The sequence below is a fragment of the Papio anubis genome, chromosome 10, assembly GCF_008728515.1.
Source record: "Papio anubis isolate 15944 chromosome 10, Panubis1.0, whole genome shotgun sequence".
NCBI lineage: Eukaryota > Metazoa > Chordata > Mammalia > Primates > Cercopithecidae > Papio > Papio anubis.
This window is the reverse complement of record NC_044985.1, coordinates 37637959-37661335: the sequence shown is the minus strand read 5'-3', so window position 1 is coordinate 37661335 and position 23377 is coordinate 37637959. Positions and strand designations below refer to the sequence as shown.

The 23377-nt window shown below is 34.2% G+C and overlaps 1 protein-coding gene across 5 annotated transcripts in view; it reads right to left on the bottom strand.

Moving 5' to 3' along the window:
* GALNT13 (polypeptide N-acetylgalactosaminyltransferase 13) overlaps positions 1–23377 on the bottom strand; it is a 590308-nt gene that overhangs the window by 543449 nt on the left and 23482 nt on the right. For 4 of the 5 annotated variants that reach the window (XM_031651262.1, XM_031651267.1, XM_031651266.1 and 1 more), the window contains exon 2: positions 18454–18525. The gene's annotated coding sequence lies outside the window, so the exon portion shown is untranslated. Of the gene's footprint in view, positions 1–18453; positions 19316–23377 lie in introns of those variants that run through there. The other variant, XM_031651263.1, reaches the window with a different exon arrangement.

Genomic DNA, 23377 nt, shown 5'->3' with positions numbered 1-23377 from the left:
GTAAATACATTCTAACAACTGACTGACATCAGAACAAATCAGTAGGTGTACTCTAGTTCAAAGTCTCTTATCTGCTAATTTCTGTGAAATGAAACAGTGTTCAAACTGAGAAGAAAATATTCATATGATTCCCCTTCCTGCAAAAAACCATAATCAGTACAAAAATTCTCTGATTTCCCACATCCATTCAGCTCCACTCCAGCAGAATAGCAATCAACTTTTATTTTCCTTTTTGCTTCACATTTCTGGCAAAGATATGTACAAAGAGAGCAATCTAAATTAATAAAGCCCATTAACCCGATACATGGATTTTTTTCTATATGTATTTTTAAAATTATAGATGTATTTTAACATATTTAAATTATGTTTATCCTTATGATATTTCTAATATCCCTTTTTATTCATCTTATTTCCTGTCCATAGTCTGTTTTCAATTATAAATATCATCTGATCCGGATTTTTTATTTCAGTTTTTAATTGGCTCTGCAGGATATATCTGTTAGTTGTTTGTCCATTGTTTCTGCCATCTTTCTCAAATTTACTGTATTTTCTTTCTCTACTATAGAGAAAACACTGTATCTCTTGGCCATCTCAATATTTCCTCGTAATTTTCACTTGCATTCTATCTCCCTTACTCTTACATGAACTCTTAAGGCATTCTTTTTTTATTATTATTATAACTTCTATGTTAGGTTCAGGGGTACACGTGCAGGTTTGTTATACAGGTAAACTGCTTGTCACAGGGGACTGGTGTACAGATTATTTCATCACCCAAGAATAAACACAGTACCCAAAAGGTATTTTTCTGATCCTCTCCCTCCTCCAAGACTCCACTCTCAAGTAGGTCTTGGTGCCTGTTGTTCCCCTCTTTGTGTCCACGTGTTCTTGTTTAGCTCCCACTTACAAGTGAGAACATGGAGTATTTGGTTTCCTGTTCCTGTGTTATTTTACTTACTATAGAAGCCTCCAACTCCATCCATGTTATTGATAAGGATATGATCTTCTTCTTTATGACTGTACAGTATTTCATAGTGTATATGTTTCACATTTTATTTATTCAGTCTACCATTGATGGGAATTTAGGTTGATTTCATGTCTGCTATTGTGAATGGTGCTGCAATGAATATATACGCCCATGTGTCTTTATGGTACAGTGATTTATATTCTTTTGGATATATACTCAAAAATGGGATTGCTGGGGTGAATGCTAATTCTGTTTCAAGTTATTTGAGAAATCATTACTGTTTTCCACAATGGTTGAACTAATTTACATGCTCATCAGCAATGTATGTGTGTTCCCTTTTCTCCACAACCTTCCAGCATCTGTTATTTTTTGACTTTTTAATAATAGTCATTCTGACTGTTGTAAGATGGGATCTCATTGTGGTTTTGATCTGCATTTCTCTAATGATCAGTGATGTTGAGCATGTTTTCATATTCTTGTTGGTCACATATATATCTTCTTTTGAAAATTGTCAGTTCATGTCCTTTGCCCACTTTTTAATGGGTTGTTTTTTACTTATAAATTTAAGTTCCTTAAAGATTCTGGATATTCTACCTTTGTTCGATGCATGGTTGGCAAATATTTTCTCATATTCTATAGATGGTCTGTTTGTTCTGTTAATAGTTTACTTTGCTTTGCAGAAGTTCTTTAGTTTAATTAGGTCCCATTTGTCAATTTTCACCTTTGTTGCAGTGGCTTTGGGATCTTTGTCATAAAATCTTTGCCAGTTTCTGCATCCAGCATGGTATTTCCTAGGTTGTCTTCCAGGGTTTTTATAGTTTTGGGTTTTATATTAGAGTCTTTCATCAATCTTGAGTTGATATTTTTATGTAGTGTAAAGAAAGGGTCCAGTTTTAATCTTCTGAATATAGCTAGCCAGTTGTGCCAGCACCATTTATTGAATAGATTCTTTCCCCATTGTTTGTTTTTGTGAGCTTTGTGGAAGATCAGATGGTTGTAGGTGAAGTGCCTTATTTCTGGGTTGTCTATTCTGTTCCATTGGTCGATGTGTTGGTCTTTGTACTAGTACCATCCTGTTTTGATTACTGTAGCCTCTGAAGGCATATTCTAAGTTATTTTTTCAAGACAACTTAAACTTTAATTGTAATTGATGACACCTAAGTCATGTGCACCTACTGAGAATCCGAAGAGGCCTACTAATAGCAAAAACATTAGAACATGAATGTCTGTATCAAAGAACCAGGAATATAGAAGGTACTGTTTTTTCTGAAAATTCATATATATATATAATTATATTTAGTTATATATAATATACATAACATATATTATAATATATATAACTGTATAATATATATAATGGGGCATTAGACAACTTTGATTCAAGTCCAACCCCTATAAACATTCAGTTTGAAGATACCGAAGAGGTTAATTTGCCCAGTTAACTCCAGTTGTTCCCATGTTTATAAAATAGTAATAAGAATTATATCTACTTATAGAATTATGGTAAAGATTATATATATGAAATGAGAATCAGAGGAACTGGCACAATGTAATTAATCAGTACATGTTAGCCATTACTATTATTGTAATCAGTATTAGGATGAGCAAAATAATTTGTAATCAATATTAGGACGAGCAACTTGGAAAAAGAAAATCCTTTAAGATTAATTCAAATATTAAGCTATTTACTTATTTCCCAAATAATTTTTGAGTATATAATATGCTCCCAACCCTAGCCCAAATTAGGTGCTTGAGACACCTTACCTCACAGTTTATAATCTAGAAGTTCTACATAAAATCAAAGGCCTGCTCAAGATTAAAGTTTCTGGGGTCAGCATCATTGTTAAGAATATTAATTTTATTATTTTCATTTTGTTGTTTATATATATATATCAATATCACATATTTTAATCAAGTTTATAATGGAAAAATAGTGGTATTCACAAATTTGCTGGTAGATGTTAATACTTTTTGAATCTCCTATGGGATACAGAAGCAGAGCTGCCTAGAAGGCAAGTGAGTATAGGGACTGAATATCAGAAGAGGTAAAGATGAGGCAGTCAGCAAGTCAATGGAAATGGAAGTCATGGAAATTGATAAAATTTGTTCAGTGAGAATCTAAGTATGAGAGAAAACGAGGGTGCCATAAAGAATCTTGTAGAATATGTATTTTAAGAAAGATAAGCACACATATGAGATTAGGCAATGCTATCAAGGGAGGAGAAAAACAAGTGCAAATAATATAGATTTCATCAAAAAGTAATATTCTGAAATAGAAGGAATGATCAATAGTACAAATTTGTGCTAAGAGAGCAAAGAAGTATATTCTATATGCAATATAAGTCACATAACTAACTTTGGTGACCTTGGAGCAGCTTCAGACAAGCAGACAAGGAAAGCCTCAGTGTGTTGAGGTGTGAATAAATGTGACACCGAATATTGACAAATCTTGGAGACATTTAGCTATGAATAGAGGTAATAGTTACAGTGTAGCTAAAAATGGACTTAAAATAAGGTGAAGATTTATGCATAAATGCATTTTTGGTTTTAAGGGGAAAGATATTTTGACGTTTAATGCCAAGAGGAAGGAATCAGGAGAAAGGGATAAGGTTGAACAAGCAAAATTAAAATATTCATTTGAACTAGCGCCCTTAGAACATGCACAGATAGCTGTAGGATCCAGAGCATTGATGAAGGAATTGGTTTATAGAGGAAGAGGCATCAATAGAAGGGGATAATAAAAGGATTTATGGACACTGGTAAGTTAGTAGGAATCTCAAAAGTTTCTGTCTCACTGATGCTATTTTCTCTTTACATGATCTGTTAAGAAGGAAGGGAGAATGGTGGTGGGTTAGAGCATACGGGAGTAGCAGAGGTTGGATATGACAATGAAACTGTGGGAAATGGAAGATACCTCTCTAGAAAACCACATTAAGAGTTGCTTTTCAGAGTCAAGGGCTTACTTGACTTTGTCATCCCAAATTCTCACCCTGTTTGATTGGTGTATATTATCTCCACTAAAGTTCACCCAGAGAGAATTAGGAGCCTCTCCCTTTCCATTCCTTTTAGCCTCCAAGGATTTCAGTTCAAGTGGTAGATATTTTTACTTCGTATTCCCAATTTTTCAAACACAGTATTTCAATTTAAAAATCAGATTAATTATTTTAAACATGGTTGAATCAAATATAATCCTGAATTAATAAAATCTCAATGAACTCCTAGTTAGCATGTTTTGAGTATGCTAAAAATGCTTTTTAACGTCCTTCTCTCCAAAAAAGTAATGATGATACATCTTGCCAAACCTTTGCACTCACACATGTGTACATGCAGGAGAAAAACACAGTGAAGGAACTAGAAATCCAAGTAATTTTGCTGTAAGTTAGCTGCATTTTACTAGGAAAAAAAAACTGTTTATGGTCATGATTAACACAGATAACTGCCTAATTGACATTCTGTCTCTTTGTTTTCTCTCTCTCTCTCTCTCTCTCTCCTTCTTTCCTCCCTCTCTATCAGTTGAACCCTTTTGTTTCCAAGATACCTTTTAGTTTGACTCTAAGGCTGCTCAATTGGGTGTCTCTCATACGGACTAAGGTTGCCTGGCAACATGACTGATAGAATACTCACAAGCCTGTGTGGTAGCTCTATTTTTTGGCTTACAGGTGGGAGATTTGGATAGAATTTTAAGAGATTTTTCACAATGCAATTCTGTTTCATTTCAGTGGATGTGCAATTAAGTTTATTACTTATGACATTATTGTTATAGTTTACTGCACTTCTCAGAATTATTTAGAGATTTTGGTTTTATCATAATTATTAATACTTCTAGAATATTTTTGAAGTTTGAATTATCCCTCAAAATACTATATACCTTTTTCAAATTATATTATCATAAAGTCAAAATAAAAAAAAAAATAAAAACCAGAAGGTTATTGATGGGAAAGAGATGTAAAGGGAAGTTATTGGAGGTCAGAAATATTCTATATGTTCTTGATCTAGATAGCAGTAATTCAGGCATATAACTATGTAAAAACTCATCAATCCATATATTTAATATTAGTGTACTATACACATCTTAATACATATATGATATATTTCAAGATATTCTAAAGATGATGGCAATATGAATAAATATATACACACAGACACAAACAGAGACTAGGATATTTCTTTTGGCAAAAGAATCTGTCTTGGGCAAAAAAAAAAATGCACAGAATTATGGTGTTTTAAAGCTGTAAATAAGTAGTAGAGGTCATCTCATCAACCAACTGATTTGTCAGCTGAATAAACTGAGGCCCAGAGGCATACAATTTATTTCATAAGTTTAATAACCTACCAATGGCAAAGGTTAAAGAGAAACCTTTAAATTCTTATCTATTTCTTAGTTTAACATTATATAAAGTGCTCCTATCATAAACCTTAACTTTGAGCAATCTTTCAGTTTAGTTCAAAGTATAGAAATTATACATCAAAGAACAGAAATTGAGACTCAATCCCATCTAAAAGGTAAAGCTCTACTCAAGAGAAACAAGTTTAGTTGCTTTTGTACTCCATCAACCTTTATTAGTAATTTATAGACACTGTCCTCTCTTAAATAACTGAATTTATGCTAATATAAGATAGGTAAACTAGACATACCATTTCCCAGCCTCCCAAGTAACTGAGATTACAGGCACATACCACCACACCTGACTAGTTTTTGTATTTTTAGTAGAGACGACGTTTCACTGTGTTGGCCAGACTGGTCTCGAACTCCTGACTTCATGGACATCATTCTTAATAGTAAAATGATGGAAAGTGTTCTCTTTGATTAGTGAATAAGAGCAGAATGTTCATTCTTCCTATGTTCATTCAGCATTGTTCTGGACACTCTAGTCAAGTCAATAAGACACATAAAATACAATAAAGCTATAAGATTTTGAAAGTGTTAAGTAATACTATCTTTCTTCACAGACAACATGGATATTTACATGGAAAATTCAAAATAATCCACCGTAAAAATACTAGAATTAATGAGTTTACAATCTACTATATGCAAGGTCGATATTTAAACATGTATTTTTATACAAGGAACTAAGAGAAAATAATTTTTAAGATATATCTTGCCTGCCCCAAAATGGCCAACTAGACACCGCTAGGAGGAACATCTCCCTCCAAGGAACCAGAACATCAGAAAGACTGGAGTCCTCTGAGCATATCTTCAGAGGCAAGGTATTCAGAACAGATGGAGGGAAGACACAGATGCTGTACTGAAGGGAGAAGAGACTGGGCACCCTGCATAGGACTACTGTTCACCAGGATTTATTCCTGGCCCCAAAGAACCCCTGCAGAAACTAGGAGTTGATCACACAAGGAGGAAGCTGCTCTCATCACAGTCCTCTGGAATCCCTGCAGTAGGAAACCCCTCAACCACCATGGACCCTTCAGTTGGCAGGAAGAGTAACTTAGAAAAGTGTTAGGGGCAGAACTCCAGCCAGTGCAGAGCCCAGAGGGTTTGGCGTTGGAGTGTCTGTAGTGGAGCATGGTCAGGGATGCCCATTTACCTGGGCTCAACTTGTTTCCATAGGAGACTTTAGCCTTAGGAGAACTGTCCAACCTGAACTCTGAAGGGCTGTTTTGCCCATAAGACAGGACATGTGTGCACAGACAAACCTTCCTTTCCCTTCCCTGCCACCACATGTGTGTGCATGCACCCTGCTGTGCCACTATTGTTGGTGTGGGTGCATGCTGCCCCCAACCCCATCTGTCACATTGCCATTGCATCAGAGCATCAGCAGGCATGAAACCCACCTACCCTGCCACCACCAGCACCCACCCCTTGCACTGACACTGCTGCCAAAGTGAAACTAGGCAGGGAAAACAGACAGCTTGCCCACAACCTAGGCAGCCGCAACCACCAGTGTGAACATGCACAGAGGGCATGCATAGTCCTGAGCCTACCAGCACCCCCACTACCATGCTAACACCAACACTGGCATAAACACATGGACAGTTGCCAGTGGAGGACCCCTGTCTCCCTGAGTAACACTGCCATCACCATTGCTGCAAACACCTGCTGGCTACCCAGCACCCACTACCACCCTGCCACAGCTGACAAGTGTGCACTTGGCCATGCTGCCACTGCCACAGCTGCTAGCACATGCAAATGAGTATAGATTCCACTGCCACTGCCCTACAAAGAGCTTTAGCTGGCACCATGCATACAAGTATTATGACCAGAAGTCCAGGAGCATTTCAGCCTATCCTTCACAACAGGTTCCTAACCATGAGGGGCCAGAAAACAAAGCCAGCGCTCAATAAGAGTCGCTCAGAATTAGAAAAACACAGTCCAGGAGTCCTGAGCTAAGCCTTGACTCCCTAAAATCTTCCAGAAATGAATCCAATTGACTGAATACACCTTATACCACAATCAAACCTCCAAGGTCATTAAACAGGATAAAAGAAAAAAAATCTAAATGATAGGAAATTCAAATATTGAAGGAACAGCAGACCCAAAAAAATGAGAAAGAACCAGCACAAGAACTCTGACAACTCGAAAAAGCAAGAGTGTCTTCTTTTCTCCAAATGACCATGCTAGTTCTCCAAGAAGGGTTGTTAACTGAGCTCAGATGACTGAAATGACAGAAATAGAATTCAGAATAAGGGTAAGAATGAAGATTTTCAAGATTCATGAAAACACTGAAACCCAATCTAAGGAAACTAAGAATCATAATAAAATGATACAGAATCTGACAGACAAAATAGCCAGTATAGAAAAGCAAGAAGCTGACCTTATAGAGCTGAAAAAAAAAAAAACTACAAGAATTTCATAATGCAATAGCAAGTAAAAGCAACAGATTAGACCAAGCTGAGTAAAGAATTTCAGAGTCTGAATACTGACTTTCTGAAATAATACAGTCAGACAAGAATAAAGAAAACAGAATAAAAAGGAACAAACCAAACCTCAGAGAAATATGGGATTATATAAAGAGACCAAATCTATGACTTATTGACATCCCTGAAAGAGATAAGGAGAATGGAAGCAACTTGGAAAGCATGATACAGGTTATCATCCATAAGAATTTCCCCTATCTAGACAAGGAGGCCAACATTCAAATTCAGGAAATGCAGAGAACCCCCACAAAATACTTCACAAGACCAATCCCAAGACACATAATCAGCATATTCTCCAAGGCTGAAATGAAAGAAAAAATGATAAAGGCAGCGAGAGACAAAGGACAGGTCACCACAAAGGGAAGCCCATTAGACTAACAGCCAACTTCTCAGAAAGAACCCTACAAGCAAGAAGAGATTGAGGGTCTATATACAACATTCTTACAAAAAGATAAATTCTGACCAAGAATTTCATATACAAACAAACTAAGCTTCATAAGCAAAGGAGAAATAAGATGCTTTCAGACAGGCAAATGCTAAGGGAAATCATTACTACCAAACGTGCATATAAGAGCTCCTGAAAAAAGCACTGAATATAAAAAGGAAAGACTGTTACCAGCCACTACAAAAATACATTTAAGTACACAGACCAGTGGCACTAAAAAGTAACCATAAAAACAAATCTGCATAATAACTGGCTAACAACACAGTGACAGGATCAAATTCACATATATCAATGCTAATATTAAATGTAAGAAGGCTAAATGCTCCAATTAAAAGGCACAGAGTGTCAAGGTGAATAAAGAAGAAACACTCAGTGGTATGCTGTCTCCAAGAGACCTATCACACATACAATGACACTCACAGGCTCAAACTTAAGGAAGGGGAAAATGTCTATCAAGCAAATGGAAAACATAAAAAACACAAGGGTTACAATCCCAATTTTAGGCAAAACAGACTTTAAATCAACAAAGATCAAAAAAGACAAAAAAGGGCAATAAATGCAATTCATTACCAAAACAGAAGTAAAGTCAAAGGATTCAGGTCAACAAGACCTGACTCTTCTAAACATGTATACACCCAACTCAGAAGCACACAGATTCACAAAGCAAGTTATTAGTGACCTTCAAGGAAACTTCGACTTCCATATGATAATAGTGAGAAATTTTAACATTCCACTGACAGTATTGGACAGATCATCAAGGCAGAAAGTCAGCAAAGACATTTAGGACTTGAATTCAAAAAAACCAAATGGACCTGATAGATATCTATAGGACTCTCCATCCAAAAACAACAGAATATACATTCTCCTCATTACCACATGGCACATACACTAAAATCACCCACACAATATGACATATAACGATCAGCAAATGCAAAAGAACTGAAATCATAGCAACTACTCTCTCAGACAACAGCACAATAAAAAGAGAATTCAAGATAATCACTCAAAGTTATACAATTATATGGAAGTTCACCTGCCTCAGAATGATTTTGGGGTAAATATTGAAATTAAGACAGAAATCAGGAAGTTCTTTGAAACTGATGAGAACAAAGCTACAACATATTAGAATCTCTGGGACACAGATAAGGCAGTGTTAAGAGGCAAATTTGAAGCACAAAATGCCCACATCAAAAACTTAGAAGGATCTCAAATTAATAACCTAGAATCACAAATAAAAGAACTGGAGAAACAAGAAGAAATCAACTCCAAAGCTAGCAGAAGACCAGAAATAACCATAATCAACGCTGAACTGAAAGCGATTGACATAAAAAAACCATTCAAAAGATCAGTGAATCCAGAAGTTGGCATTTTTAAAAAATTAAAAAGATGGATAGAAACTAGCTAGATTAATAAACAGAAAAAGACAGAAGATAAACACAACCAGAAATGACAAAGGCAATAACCACTAACCCCACAGAAACATACATATATAACCATCAGAGACTACTATGAAGACCTCTATTCACACAACTCAAAAATCAACATGAAATAGATAGATACCTGATCACATATACCCACCCAAGACTAAACCAGGAAGAAACTGAATCCATGAACAGACCAATAATGATTTCTGAAATTGAATCAGTAATAAATAGTCTACCAACCAAGAAAAAAGCCCAGCCAGGACCAGATGGATTCATAGGCAATGTCTACCAGACACACAAATAAGAGCTAGTACCATTCTTACTGCAATTATTTCCAAAAAAATGAGGAAAAGGGACTCCTCCCCAACTCACTCTATGAGGCCAGCATCATCCTGATACCAAAACCTTGCAGTGACACAACCAAAAAAGAAGACTTCAGGCCAATATTCTTGATGAAGATGGATTTAAAAATCCTCAACAAAATACCAGCAAACCAAATCCAGCAGTGTCATCAAAAAGCTAATACACCATGATCAAGTAGGCTTTATTCCTGGAAAGCAAGGTCGGTTCAACATATGCAAATCAATAAATGCAATTCATTACAAAAACAGAAGTAAAGTCAAAACCACATGTTTATCTCAATAGAAGCTGAAAAGATGTTTGACAAAATTCAACATCCCTTCATGTTAAAAACTCTCAACAAGCTACATATTGAAGGAACATACGTCAAGATAGTAAAAGCTATCTATGACAAAACCACAGCAAACATCATAATAAATGAGCAAAAGCAAAAGCATTACCCTTGAAAAGCCACACAAGACAAGGATGCCCCCTCTCACCACTCCTATTAAACCTAGTATTGAAAGTCCTGGCCACAGACATCCAGCAAGAAAAAGAAATAAAGCATATATATATAGAAAGACAGGGAGTCAAACTATTCCTGTTTGCAGATGACATGTTTCTGTATCTAGAAAAAGCCACAATCTCAGCTTGAAAGCTCCTTAAACTGATAAACTTCAGCAAAGTTTCAAGATAAAGAGTCAATGTACAAAAATTACTAGCAAAATCTGTAGAAACTAGCAAAAAATGTACAAAAATCACATTTTAAAAAATCCTATATGGCAGTGAGAGCCAAGCTGAGAACCAAGTCAGGAACACAATCCCATTCAAAACTGCCACAAAATGAATAAAATACCTAGGAATACAGTTAACCAGGGAGATGAAAGATCTCTACAATGAGAATCACAAAACATGCTCAAAGCAATCAGAGATGACACAAACAAATAGAAAAACATTCCATGCTCATGGATCTCATGGATAGGAGAAATCAATATTGTTAAAATGGCCATACTGCCCAAAGCAATTTGTAGATTCAATGCTATCCCTATTGAACTATAAATAACATTATTCACAGAACTAGAAAAATCTATTTTAAAATTCATATGGAACCAAAAAAAAGCCCGAATATCCAAGGCAATTCTAAGCAAAAAGAACAAAGTTGGATGCATTATGTTACCAACTTCAAACTATACTACAGAGCTACAATAGACAAAATGGCATGGTACTGGTACAAAGGTACTAGGTTTAATATATAGGCCAATGGAATAGAATAGAGAGCCCAGAATTAAGGCGGCACACCTACAACCATCTGGTCTTCCACAAAGTCAACAAAACGAAGCAATGAGGAATGGACTCCCTATTCAATGGGAGTGTGCTTGGATAACTGGCTAGCCATATGCAGAAGACTGAAACTGGACTCTTTCCTTATACCACATAGAAAAATCAACTCAAGATGGATTAAACACTTAAATGTAAAACTCAAAACTATAAAAACCCTGGAAGACAATCTAGAAAGTACCATTCTGGATGTAGAACCTGTTAAAGGTTTCATGACAAAAACACCAAAAGCAATCGCAACAAAAGCAAAAACTGACAAATGGGATATAACTCAACTAAAGAGCTTATGTGCAGCAAAAGAAACTATCAACAGAGTAAACAGACAACCTATAGAATGGGAAAAATATATGCAAACTATACATCTGACAAAGCTCCAATATTCAGCATCTATAAGGAACTTAAACAAATTACAATGAAAAAGCAAACAACCCCATTAAACAATGGGCAGAGGACTTGAACCAACACTTTTCATATATATGGCCAGCAATCACATGAAAAAGCTCACCATCACTGATCATTAGAGAAACAGAAACCAAAACCACCATGAGATACCATATTATACCAGTCAGAATGGCTATTGTGAAAAAGTCAAATAATAACAGATACAGGCAAGGTTGTGGAGAAAGGGAATGCTTATACACTGCTGGTGGGAGTGTAAATTAGTTCAACTATTGTGGAAAGCAATGTCATGATTCCTCAAAGAATTAAAAACAGAATTACCATTTAATCCAGCAATCCTATTACTGGGTATATACATAAAGGAATATAAACTATCCTACCATAAAGACACATGCACATGTATGTTAATTGCAGCACTATTCACAATGACAAAGATATGGAATCAACCTAAATGCCCATCAATGGTAGAATGGATAAAGAAAATATGGCACATATACACTATGGAAAACTATGCAGCCACACACACACAAAAACAAGATCATATCCTTTGCAGTAACATGGATGGAGCAGGAGGCCATCATCCTTAGCAAACCAAGACAGGAATAGAAAACAAATACCACATGTTCTCATTTACAAGTGGAGGCTAAATGATTAGAACACATGGACACAAAGAAGGGAACAAGAGACACTGAAGTCTACTTTAGGGTAGAGGGTGGCAGGAGGTAGAGGAACAGGAAAAAATAACCATTGGGTACTAGGCTTAGTATACGAGGGACAAAATAATCTGTACAACAAACCCCCATGACACAAGTTTACCTACATAAAAAACCTGCTCATGTACCCCTAAACCTAAAATAAAAGTTTAAGAAGTGTATATAATATGTATGTATTATGTATGTGATTATATGTATATATGATACATATGTATACAATTATATGTGTATATATATAATCTTAATATTAAACTGCATTAAACTTCTAGGCACAAATTAACCAAAATACATAAGACCTCTAAACAAAAAACCATACATGTGATTGAGAAAAATTAAAAGATCAAAATAAATAAAGTACAGTAGTCCCCCTTACTTATGGTTTTGCCTTCCATGGTTCCAGTTACTCATCATCAACTGTGGTCCAAAAATATTAAATGGAAAATTCCAGAAATAAACAATTTATAATTTTAAATGGTGTGCTGTTCTGTGTAGCTTGATAAAATTTCCCACCACTCTGCTCTGTTCCTCCTAGGACTTTAATCATTCCTTTGTCCAGCAACCTCATGCTACATTCACAACCCACCCTATAGTCACTTAGTAGCCATCTTGGTTATCGAATTGATTGCCAAAGTATCACAGTGTTTGTGTTCAAGTCTCCCTTATATTACTTAATAATTGACCCAAATTACAAGAATAATAATGTTGACAATTTGAATATGCCAAAGAGAAGCCATAAAGTGTTTCCTTTAAGAAAAGAATAAAGAGAGAAAGTTGTTTGCTCAGGTTGCTAAGCTCTCTGGTAAGAATGCTTCTTCTATCCTTGAAATTGTGAAGAAAGAACAAGAGATTTATGTTACTTTTGCTGTTGCACCTCATACTATGAAAGTTATGACCAAAATCATTCACAAGACTTCATCTCATCATGTAGGCATTGTATCATCTCACATTATCACAAGAAGCAGGTTAAGTACAGTACAATAACATACTTTGAGAGACAAAGAGACTATATTCACATAACTTTTATTACAGTATATTGTTACAATTGTTCTATTTTATTATTAGTTGTTCTTAATCTCATCCTGTGCCTAAGTTTAAATTAAACTTTATCATAAGTATGTATGTGTAGAAGAAAACATAGTCTATATAAGGTTTGGTACTATTTGCAGTTTCAGGCATCAACTGGGGATCTTGGAATGTGTCCCCAGTTAATAAGGAGGAAATGCAGTATATATTATGTTCATAAATGAAATAAGTTAATATTGTAATTATGCCAGTTCTTTAAAAATTTACTTAACAATAGATTGAATGCAATTCTAACTAAAATCTAAACAATTGTTTTTGTTAACTTGACAAAGTAATTCTAAAATTTACATGAAAGAAGGCAAAGTCAAGAGGCCTTTGAATAACATGTGGTAGAAAAACTTGTTTTAATAGATATTAAGAATATTTAAAAAGTAGCCATAGTTAAAATAGTGTTATAAGTGATAAGAAGAGACTAATAAACCAATTAAATAGAATAGTTGGCTCCTAAAAGACCCAGACACATATAGAAATTTAATTTGTAGTAAACATGACATTAAAGAACCGTGGGCAAAGGAGAGAATTGTCCAGTGTGATTCTATAACAACTGGATATCTAGAATTTGACTTCTACCTCACATCACTCACAAAAACCAAAGACAAGTGGAAAGATATAAAGAGGTGACATAATGATTAAAATTAAAATTAGGAACATCAGAGAAACCTCATTAAGAAACTGAAAAAGCAAATCATAGAAAGGGAGAAGACCTTTGCAGCATATTTATCTGGTGGGAGGCTCTTAATCCAGTGTACCTAACTTGTGAATATTAACAATTTTAAAAATCAACACAATAGAAAAATACACAGATGAAGAGGAAATTTATAGACAATAATATGCACATGGCTATTAAGCCACATGACACAATCATATTATTCAACAAGACAATGTAAACCAAACCCTCACCAGAATGGCTACAATTAAAAGAACTGATTATACCAATCTTTGGTAAAGATGAAACAATGGAAACTCTTATACACTAAGGAATGAAGTGAAATTAGTATATTTACTTTGGAATACCATCTGGCAGTATCTACTAAAGTTAAAAGATTGCATGCAATATGACTAAGAAATTCCATTGGTAAGTATATATTCAAGAGAAATATATGTATATATTTGGTTAAAAACATTTAAAAGAATGTTTATGGCAGCATTATTTATAATGGCTCAAACCTAGAAACAGCATGAATGTCCATCAACAACAAAATGAATAAATATTCTGTAGTATTTCTATATGATGGAATACGATATAGGAATGAAAATTAATGAACCACATAAAAACATTAAGGAAACTTACAAACATACATTCAGAAAAGGACACCATGAACAGAAGAATGTGTGTAATATAAATATTATGTACATTAATTTAAAAATCAGGCTATACCAATATTTTGCATATAAGGATACATTATTTAATGTTAAAACTATGATGAAAAGCAAGGAAGTAATTCCCACAAATATCTGGAATAATGTTATCCATGGGAAACTGATAGAAAGGAAGTAATGGCTGGCAGGCAGAAAAAGTAGGATTGGAGATGCAGCAATTGTTCTATTTCTTCACCTGTGTGATGGTTGCATGGGTCTTTGCTTCTGAAAATCACTGTTCTGTCTCCTTAATGCGTAAAAATTCAAAGCAAAAAGCTTAAAAGAGCAGTAATTATGTAATGAAATTAAAAAATAGAAAACTGTTACCTGAGATAAATTTTAATAAACATAACTTTTATTTAAAACTTACTGGTACCAAGAGCCATTGTAGGTGCTTTATCTCATTTGAGCTTTACAATATCCAGAAGACACAGTATTACTAATATCACATTTTGAAGGTATAGAGGCTGAGGCACAGAGAGCTTAAATAATTGACACAAAGCCACACAGCAAATGGGCCTTACTTGGAATATGAATCAATGAAGCAGAATGGTCCTGGAGCCCATGGTCTTAAGCAGTACATTATTCTACTTCTCCAGTATATTAGATTGATACAAAAGTAATTGCGGTTTTACAAAGTAATGGCAAAAATGCAATTACTTTTGCATCAACCTAACAGAAAAAAAGATACTCCATATGCTGAGAGTTATGTTTTTCTCTTGTCAAAATCAGTTTTGCAAGATAGGTAAACTAAGTCTAAAATAGTGGTCTTTTATGGACCCAAGATATGAAATCTTTTACTTATCACCCTATCCTTGTTTCATTTTTAAGTTCTGCTAAGGAAGGAAGACAAATCTGATTAAGACGACATATTTACTATCATAACTTACAATTGAATAATGTAATAAATTACTGTTCCTATTGCCCAACACACAAGTGAATGCATACAAGAGATTCATCACTAACCATAAGGGACATTTCTCCCTAAAGGTCAAGATTTTTCTGCATACCCAAAAACCTACCTAAAGAAAGGGTAAACTCTGAAAAAAAAAAAAAAATGTTTCTCTGATTATTGGCAACATCATTTTCCAGCTCAGTCAACTTGGAAGCTTCAGTTATTTTTTTAGAGAAATGATGGTACAGTGGTAAACTGCAATGACTCTGGAGCTTGACTAAATGGCCCCAAATGTCAGGCATGGTATGTTTTACTTTTGTGACCTGGGACCATTTGCTTAAATGATGCCTCTCTCAGTTTCCTCTTGCACAAATGGGGATGACATTAGTCATTAACATTTAAAACAACCCTGGCACTCAGTAAATCCTGCACAAGCATTAAGTATAACCATTACTCCCTGAACCTATTTACTTCCAAATAAATCTCACATGCTCCAAACCCTGCCAGTCCCTCCCCACTGCTATGACTTTAGGTCTTGCCCTCATCCCTTCATTCTTATCCCTCTATAAATGCTTAAAAATTGATCTTTTTGCAACAAGTCTTCCAACTGCCATCCACTTTGAAGATATTACCAGAATAACATTTAAAAATACCTTTCTGTTCACAGGATTAGCCCTCATGAAATATTAGCTCTCTATTTTTAATTACATACCAATTAAATTCAAATTTCTTGAAGGGCTATCAGTATTTCCCACAACCTGGTACCAGCCTTATTTTCTAGTTATCTGTTTTTAGTCCAACATAAGAAACGTATTCTTGTGCCAAACTAATTAATTTGTCATTCATTGAGTGTGAAGTATGCCTCTTTACTTCTAAATGTTAGTATGCCATTTTCTTGACTATTCTGTTAACATTCTCCATCTGCATCAAGATCTAGCCCAAATTCAATTTCCATAAAACCTTGGACCAATATGGTTCAGAATTATATCTCCTTTCTGAGGTCTCCTATAATGGCTTCTTTTTTTCACACATCTGTGCATTTTATTGTTTCTCAAATTATTTAAAATGGCTTTTAAATTGTATTAGTTTATACCATTCTCATGATGTAACTTACCACAGCCTCTGCTTTATTTATATGAGGGAATAGCTTATTTCCTCAAACCAACGACAAAGTTTCCTTAAGAGTTCTTTTTGTCTTTCTCTCCTACTTGCTCTAGTCCTTACTAACACAGTACCTCTCAATTTAGGAGCATGAACTATTAATTGAACCAAATGAAATAAAATTACTAAACAAAATCACTAGCTTTGTCTTCCAGAGGTCAAATCTAGAAATGGAGACTTCATCCCTTCATTCTCACCCCTCTGTAAATCCTTCAATCTCAAAACCAAAAGTAGTGTGGGAGCATGAACGATCTGATCCATTCAATTTTAGAGCAATAGTCTTTTAAATACCAGGAATTCCGAAAATGTCCCCATATAAAATGTCACTGATGGTTTGTTTCAAGAAATAAAGTGTACAGGGTTAGGACCAATGGGTGGCTAACATGAAAGAATTTGAAGACCACCAGAGTCCAAAAGGGAAAGCATGAATGTGGCCAGTGTGATGTAAAGGATAGTACTATGAATATTACACATCTGAAGATAATAAGGAGGGAAAAGAATGGTAAGTAAAGCTCAACCTTTCATTCCAATCTTTTCTTCACTGCAGAAAGCAACTAAAAAGGACCACAAGAAAAGGGTGTGGTCAGCCACTGCTAATTCTAAAAAGTATAATAGAAGAGTAAGATATTGTCTCTGCCATTAGGGGAGGAGTTGTTATATATTTTTAAGTTTTCTCTAATCAAATAGCATTTTGTTCAAGGCAACTTATTTTGGGTTGCTGATTGGTTCTACTGACACTTAATATAAGGCAATTGTTATTTTTTTAATTTGAATTCAGTCATAAAATACTCATTTACTCTGATGAGTAGTGTTGGCCAGAGCACTTCATCAGGGCAGAGGCATATTTCTCTACAACAATTTCCAGCCTGACAGCCAAACAAGAACACAATGCCACTCACAATAGCCCCCAAAAGAATAAAATACCTAGGAATACAGCTAACCAAGGAGGAGAAAGTTCTCTACAAAACACTGGTCAAAGAAGTTAGACATGACACAAATAGAAAAACATCCCATGCTCATGGACAGGATGAATCAAGGTTGATAAAATGGCCACAATGTCCAAAGCAATTTACAGATTCAATACTATTGCTATCAAACTACAAATGATATCATTCATATAATTAGGAAAAACTATTTTATAATTCATAAACCAAAAAAGAGCCAAAATAGACAAGGCAATCCTAAGCATAAAGAAAAAACTAGAGGTATCACATTACCTGTCTTCAAACTATACCACAGGGTTGTAGTAACCAAAACAGCAAGGCACTGATACAAAAAGAGACACACAGAACAATGGAACAGAATAAAGACCCCAGAGATAATGCTGCACACATACAACCTTCTGATCTTTAACAACGCCGACAAAAAATATCAAAGACTGTAAATGGAAATGGGTTCTTTTATGACTGCCAAATTAATCGAGCATGACTGCAATTGAGTAGAACAATAAAAATATTACTTACTGTATGTTGCACTTGGCAATTTCAAAATGATTTGCAAACATACATCCTCAAAATGCTTCTACAAAAATGCATCTGTGGAGGAAGAAAAACATCCAAAAGAGTAAACAATTTGTCAAGGTCACAGAAAAACTAACACAGACCAACACACACTTAAACACAATACACTGTAACATACTAAAATAGGTTTTGCAAAATGTAGACTATACATCTAGCAAAGTATAATGGGCTGATGAACAGAAATATTCCCAACTACATGCAAATATTCCAAAACATCAATCAAGGAGGACACTTTGAAGAAAGAGGTAAGAAAAGTCTGCATACTAGCTTCATAATTATATGCAAGAAACACAGTTGGCAGAACGGCATAAAAGTAATTCAAAAATATGAGATGTTCAAATATACTTGGAGAGTTGAGGTAATTATTCAAATATTTCAAGTTTTTAAAAGGTACTATTATCTGATACATGAGGATCACTGAGTTAGAAAAGAATTTTGCTTGATTTATCCAGAGAGTTGCACCAATTCACTTTGTAATTGCATTTCAATTCTAATTGAAAACCATGCACTGAGAAAAATGCAGGCATGCGACCTGCATACCTCACAAAAATACACAAACAGATCCATTCTCTGTGTTTCAGAATATCAATGTGATTATAAGGAGAAAGTGATTTAATCAAGCATTATTAATTAATTTGTTCGTTTTAGAGTAGGGTTTTGAAAGAGCATATTGATTTTGAATCTCAAAATATTTCAACTTAAATGGGTTTTATGCTACTGAGTAAATACAGTGTTATAAAAGAACTGTTCAAAGAAATATAATAAAATGCAACCTAATGAAAATTATCAGCCTGGCCAACATGGTGAAACCCTGTCTTTAATAAAAATATAAAAATTAGCCAGGCATGGTAGTGAGTGCCTGTAGCCCCAGCTACTCAGGAGGCTAAGGCAGGACCATCGCTTGAACCCAGGAGGCAGAAGTTGCAGTGAGCTGAGATCATGCCACTGCACCCCAGTCTGGGAGACAGAATGAGACTCCATCTCAAAAAAAAAAATATATATATATATATGTCCCTTTAAAAACACAGTGTGTTCTTTCAGACAGCTCACACTATAAACAATACAAATAAAAATTCCCTTAAGTACCAAACATCTTTAAAGGAATATTAGTTCTCAGCAACAAACAGAATTTCTGCTCAGAGAGATCTGCGTCTTGATGGTACTAAGCAGAACTAGCAGTTTAATAATACAGAAGTTGTGCTTTTGTGTTCACCAAAACCAACTGTAACCAAATCAACAATTCAACATTCAGAATAAGCACTTTGAATAGAAAATCTAATTTATCTTCCTCTAGTATGTTAAAGACACTGGGAATGCACAGGTCTCTACCTGGCCCATGAATAAATGATTTTACTAGTGTTTTACACAGAACCTCTCAAACAGAGAAAACTGGATATAATTAGCAAGTTTATAGTTAAATGGAAAAAGTAAATCAAGAAATTTCCAAGAAATTTTGTATTTTCTAAGTTTAAAACTTAAAACATAATAAAAGATATATATATTCTTCTTCACATATAATTCAGTAGAACTATAAAGTTATAACAATTAGCAAATCTCTATATTTCTTCATACTTTAGCATACTCATCCTCATAGACAAGAATACTGAGATGAACTCTAATTACATGACTTGCTCAATCTGACACAGCCAATAGGAGGTAAGCCTGGGCTCAAAACCAGCTTTTCTGACCTGGGTTTCATCTTACTATAATATCTGCTAATTTCTAGGTTGCATCCAGAGCAGAGATTGAAAACTGGGGGTGTGAAAACCAAATCTGGCTTACTGATACATTTCGTTTGTCCCACACCATGGTTTTTAAAATATTACACAATATTCAAAAGCAGAAGATTTCTCATAAAAAATCCTCATATCTAGCTTTTTTGAAAAAGTGAAAATTTTTATAAGGCTGGACTCAGGCATGGAACAGAAAAATGGTTGCCCCTCTTAGATAGCATGAGTTTTCATATTCATCTACTTCCTACTTTTACAAACCATCTTTCACTCTGACAATTTTAAATACTGGAGTGTTTTGTACCAGATCCAAGCTCTCCTTTATTAAGAATTGCCATCTTTTTTTTTTCTTTTTTTTTTTTTTTTTTTTTTTTTTTGCTGTGAAACTGGAGGAAGGATTTACCTTTATTAGTCTCAAAAAACGTATTTTGTCAGTTGAAATAACCACTTAAAATACTACATTTCACTGGATTCCTATAACCAGGTGCTATTGATTAGTTATCTTATTTTAATCTATATACATGTTTTAAAATTTTGTGGGTTTGAATATATTTTATTTTTAAATATATATTTGATAATTGTCATAGCTAAGGGAAAATATTACAAACATAATTGATTAGTACATCATCAAGTGAAAGAATGAGTGACCTCAAAGAATAATTTTACATTTACCATGGACGTGTATGTCTTCCAGTGAGTTATTTCCTGGATTGATAGGTATACTAGGTAATAAAATAATTATGATACATTAAACACTTCAATTTAGTTGGATACACTGGATTAACAGAACACTAACAGCTAAAGGTAAAGCTATGCAATCCACAAATTTTGGTTAAATAATGGCATATTGCAATTGTCTTCAAATATCAATACATTTTGCAGAATGCATAAAAATATGGACTGGCATTCTGAGGAACTCAGGTAGTAAGAGCCACCTAAATCTCAAACTGTTCACATACCGTAAAAAATACATACACTTAACCAAAACAAATTAAAACACACGAATCCAAATCCTTCAGCACAACTGGAAGCTGGAGAATAATAAACATGTCAGATTATACGTAAATAGAAAATTAGACACCAATTCTAATGCAGCTATCTTTAAGCTGCCCCTATATACAGAGATATATGGGGTCCAGAAAAACTGTGAGAAAGAAGGTAAAGGAAACCAGAATTCCTAAGAGTGACATGAAAATCATTCACAGAAAATCCAAACTATGAAAATTCTGCAAACCTATTCTGGCACATTAGAATATGGACACAGAGAAAAGACAAAAATGCATAAATTTTGAAGTGACATTTTTTTTTGGAAGAAAAGCAAGTAAGGCATTTATAAAATGATGGGGATATGTCAAAAGGACACAGGTCCTAGCTTTAAGAGGCTGTTACTGGTTTAATCGGAGACAATTGGGAAATAAAAATAAATAATTATTGTAATGGATTAAAATTTATTACAGAAAATATAATAAAGTATGAAATTAAGAAGGGAAAACTCTTTCTTCGAGTATAATGTCACCTAAAAAGTACAGACAGACTGATGGAGTTAGAAAACCACCATAATATTTTAGGTACCTGATTCAGTAAAGAAAACATTAGTGGATCAGCACCAGTGCATAAAAGTGTGATGATAAACAGGTATTTCCAGTCAAAAAGTATCTTCCCACAAATTTCTTATTAATTCCAATGGAGAAAATAGTCACTAGCTGTGGAGAAACTTGGCAGAGACCACCTTAACAAATTGATCAAAGACAATATCATCAATTATCAGACAAATACAACATGTCTCCAAGTATGATGCACTTGAGAAGAACACAACATCACTTTTGTGGTATGCTTGTCAAAAATGCAAAACCAGAATTAACCGTTAGGAAACATTCAGTAAAGCCAAATTGAGAATACTGCACTCCATATCTGATCTGAACTCTTCAAATGTCCAAGTAATTAGACTAAGGAGATGTTCCAGATAAAAGGACTTTTAAAGATAAGACCAAAAAATACACCTGGAATCCTAGACACATACTGTGAGTTACACAATACAACTAATATTGTGTCAATATTGAATATCTTTAAAAATTATACTCTTGTTATAGAAGACAATGTCCTTATTCTTAGGAAATGTACCCTTAAACACTTCAGTTAAGGAAGCATGATGTCTGTAACTTATTCTCAAATGATTCAGAAAAAAATGTGGTGTGTGTGTGTGGTGTGTGCATGCACACACAGGAATATAGAGAGAAAAGACACACAGAAATGAAGCAAACAAGGCAAAATTGTAAACAACTGTTGAATCTGGACAAAAGGTATTCTTAAATACAATTCTTGTACATTTTCTGTACATTTGAAGCTATGTCAAAATTTAAAATTATGCAACAAGGTAAAAATAAATAAAAATAAAATGTTTTATTTTAATCTAGACATTTATATTTGGGAATCACAGAATAATAGTCACACATACATCAAGGAAGTCTTTTACAGAAGGGAACAACAGACACTGGGCCCTACTTGCGGCTGAAAGGTGGGAAGAAGGTGAGGATCAAAAAACTACCTATTGGGTACTATGCTTATTACCTGGTGACAAAATAATCTGTACACCAAACCCCTGTGACACAAAATTAGCCTATATAACAAATCTGCACATATACACTTGAAGCTAAAATAAGAGTTAAAAATAAATAACTAATAATTAAATAAATAAATCAGAAAAATATTTAAAGGTTAAAAAAATTCAAAATCATCAATGTTTTTGTATAATTAGTATAGTAAGAAATCCAGAGTGATAGCTTACATACTATATATCATATAGTGTTTATGTATATACAATTTACATCTTTATATATATTTAATATTTATATATTTAGATTAAATGAAAGATATTTATTCATAACTTATATACTGATATATACCCATTAAATATATAAAATACAGGAGAATGAGAAAAACGTAAAATCTACTTTAGAGTTTTAAAATAAACCACACAAACAACATTATATTATAGTCAGCAAATTAAGCAATATAAAGTTAAATAATGAAATGATAATCAAAAAATAAGTGAAAGTAGTCAGGACTTAAAGAAAAAAGACAAAAGGTTATCAGTCTTTAAAGATTACCAATGTAAGTGGTTTTTCCTTATACAATTA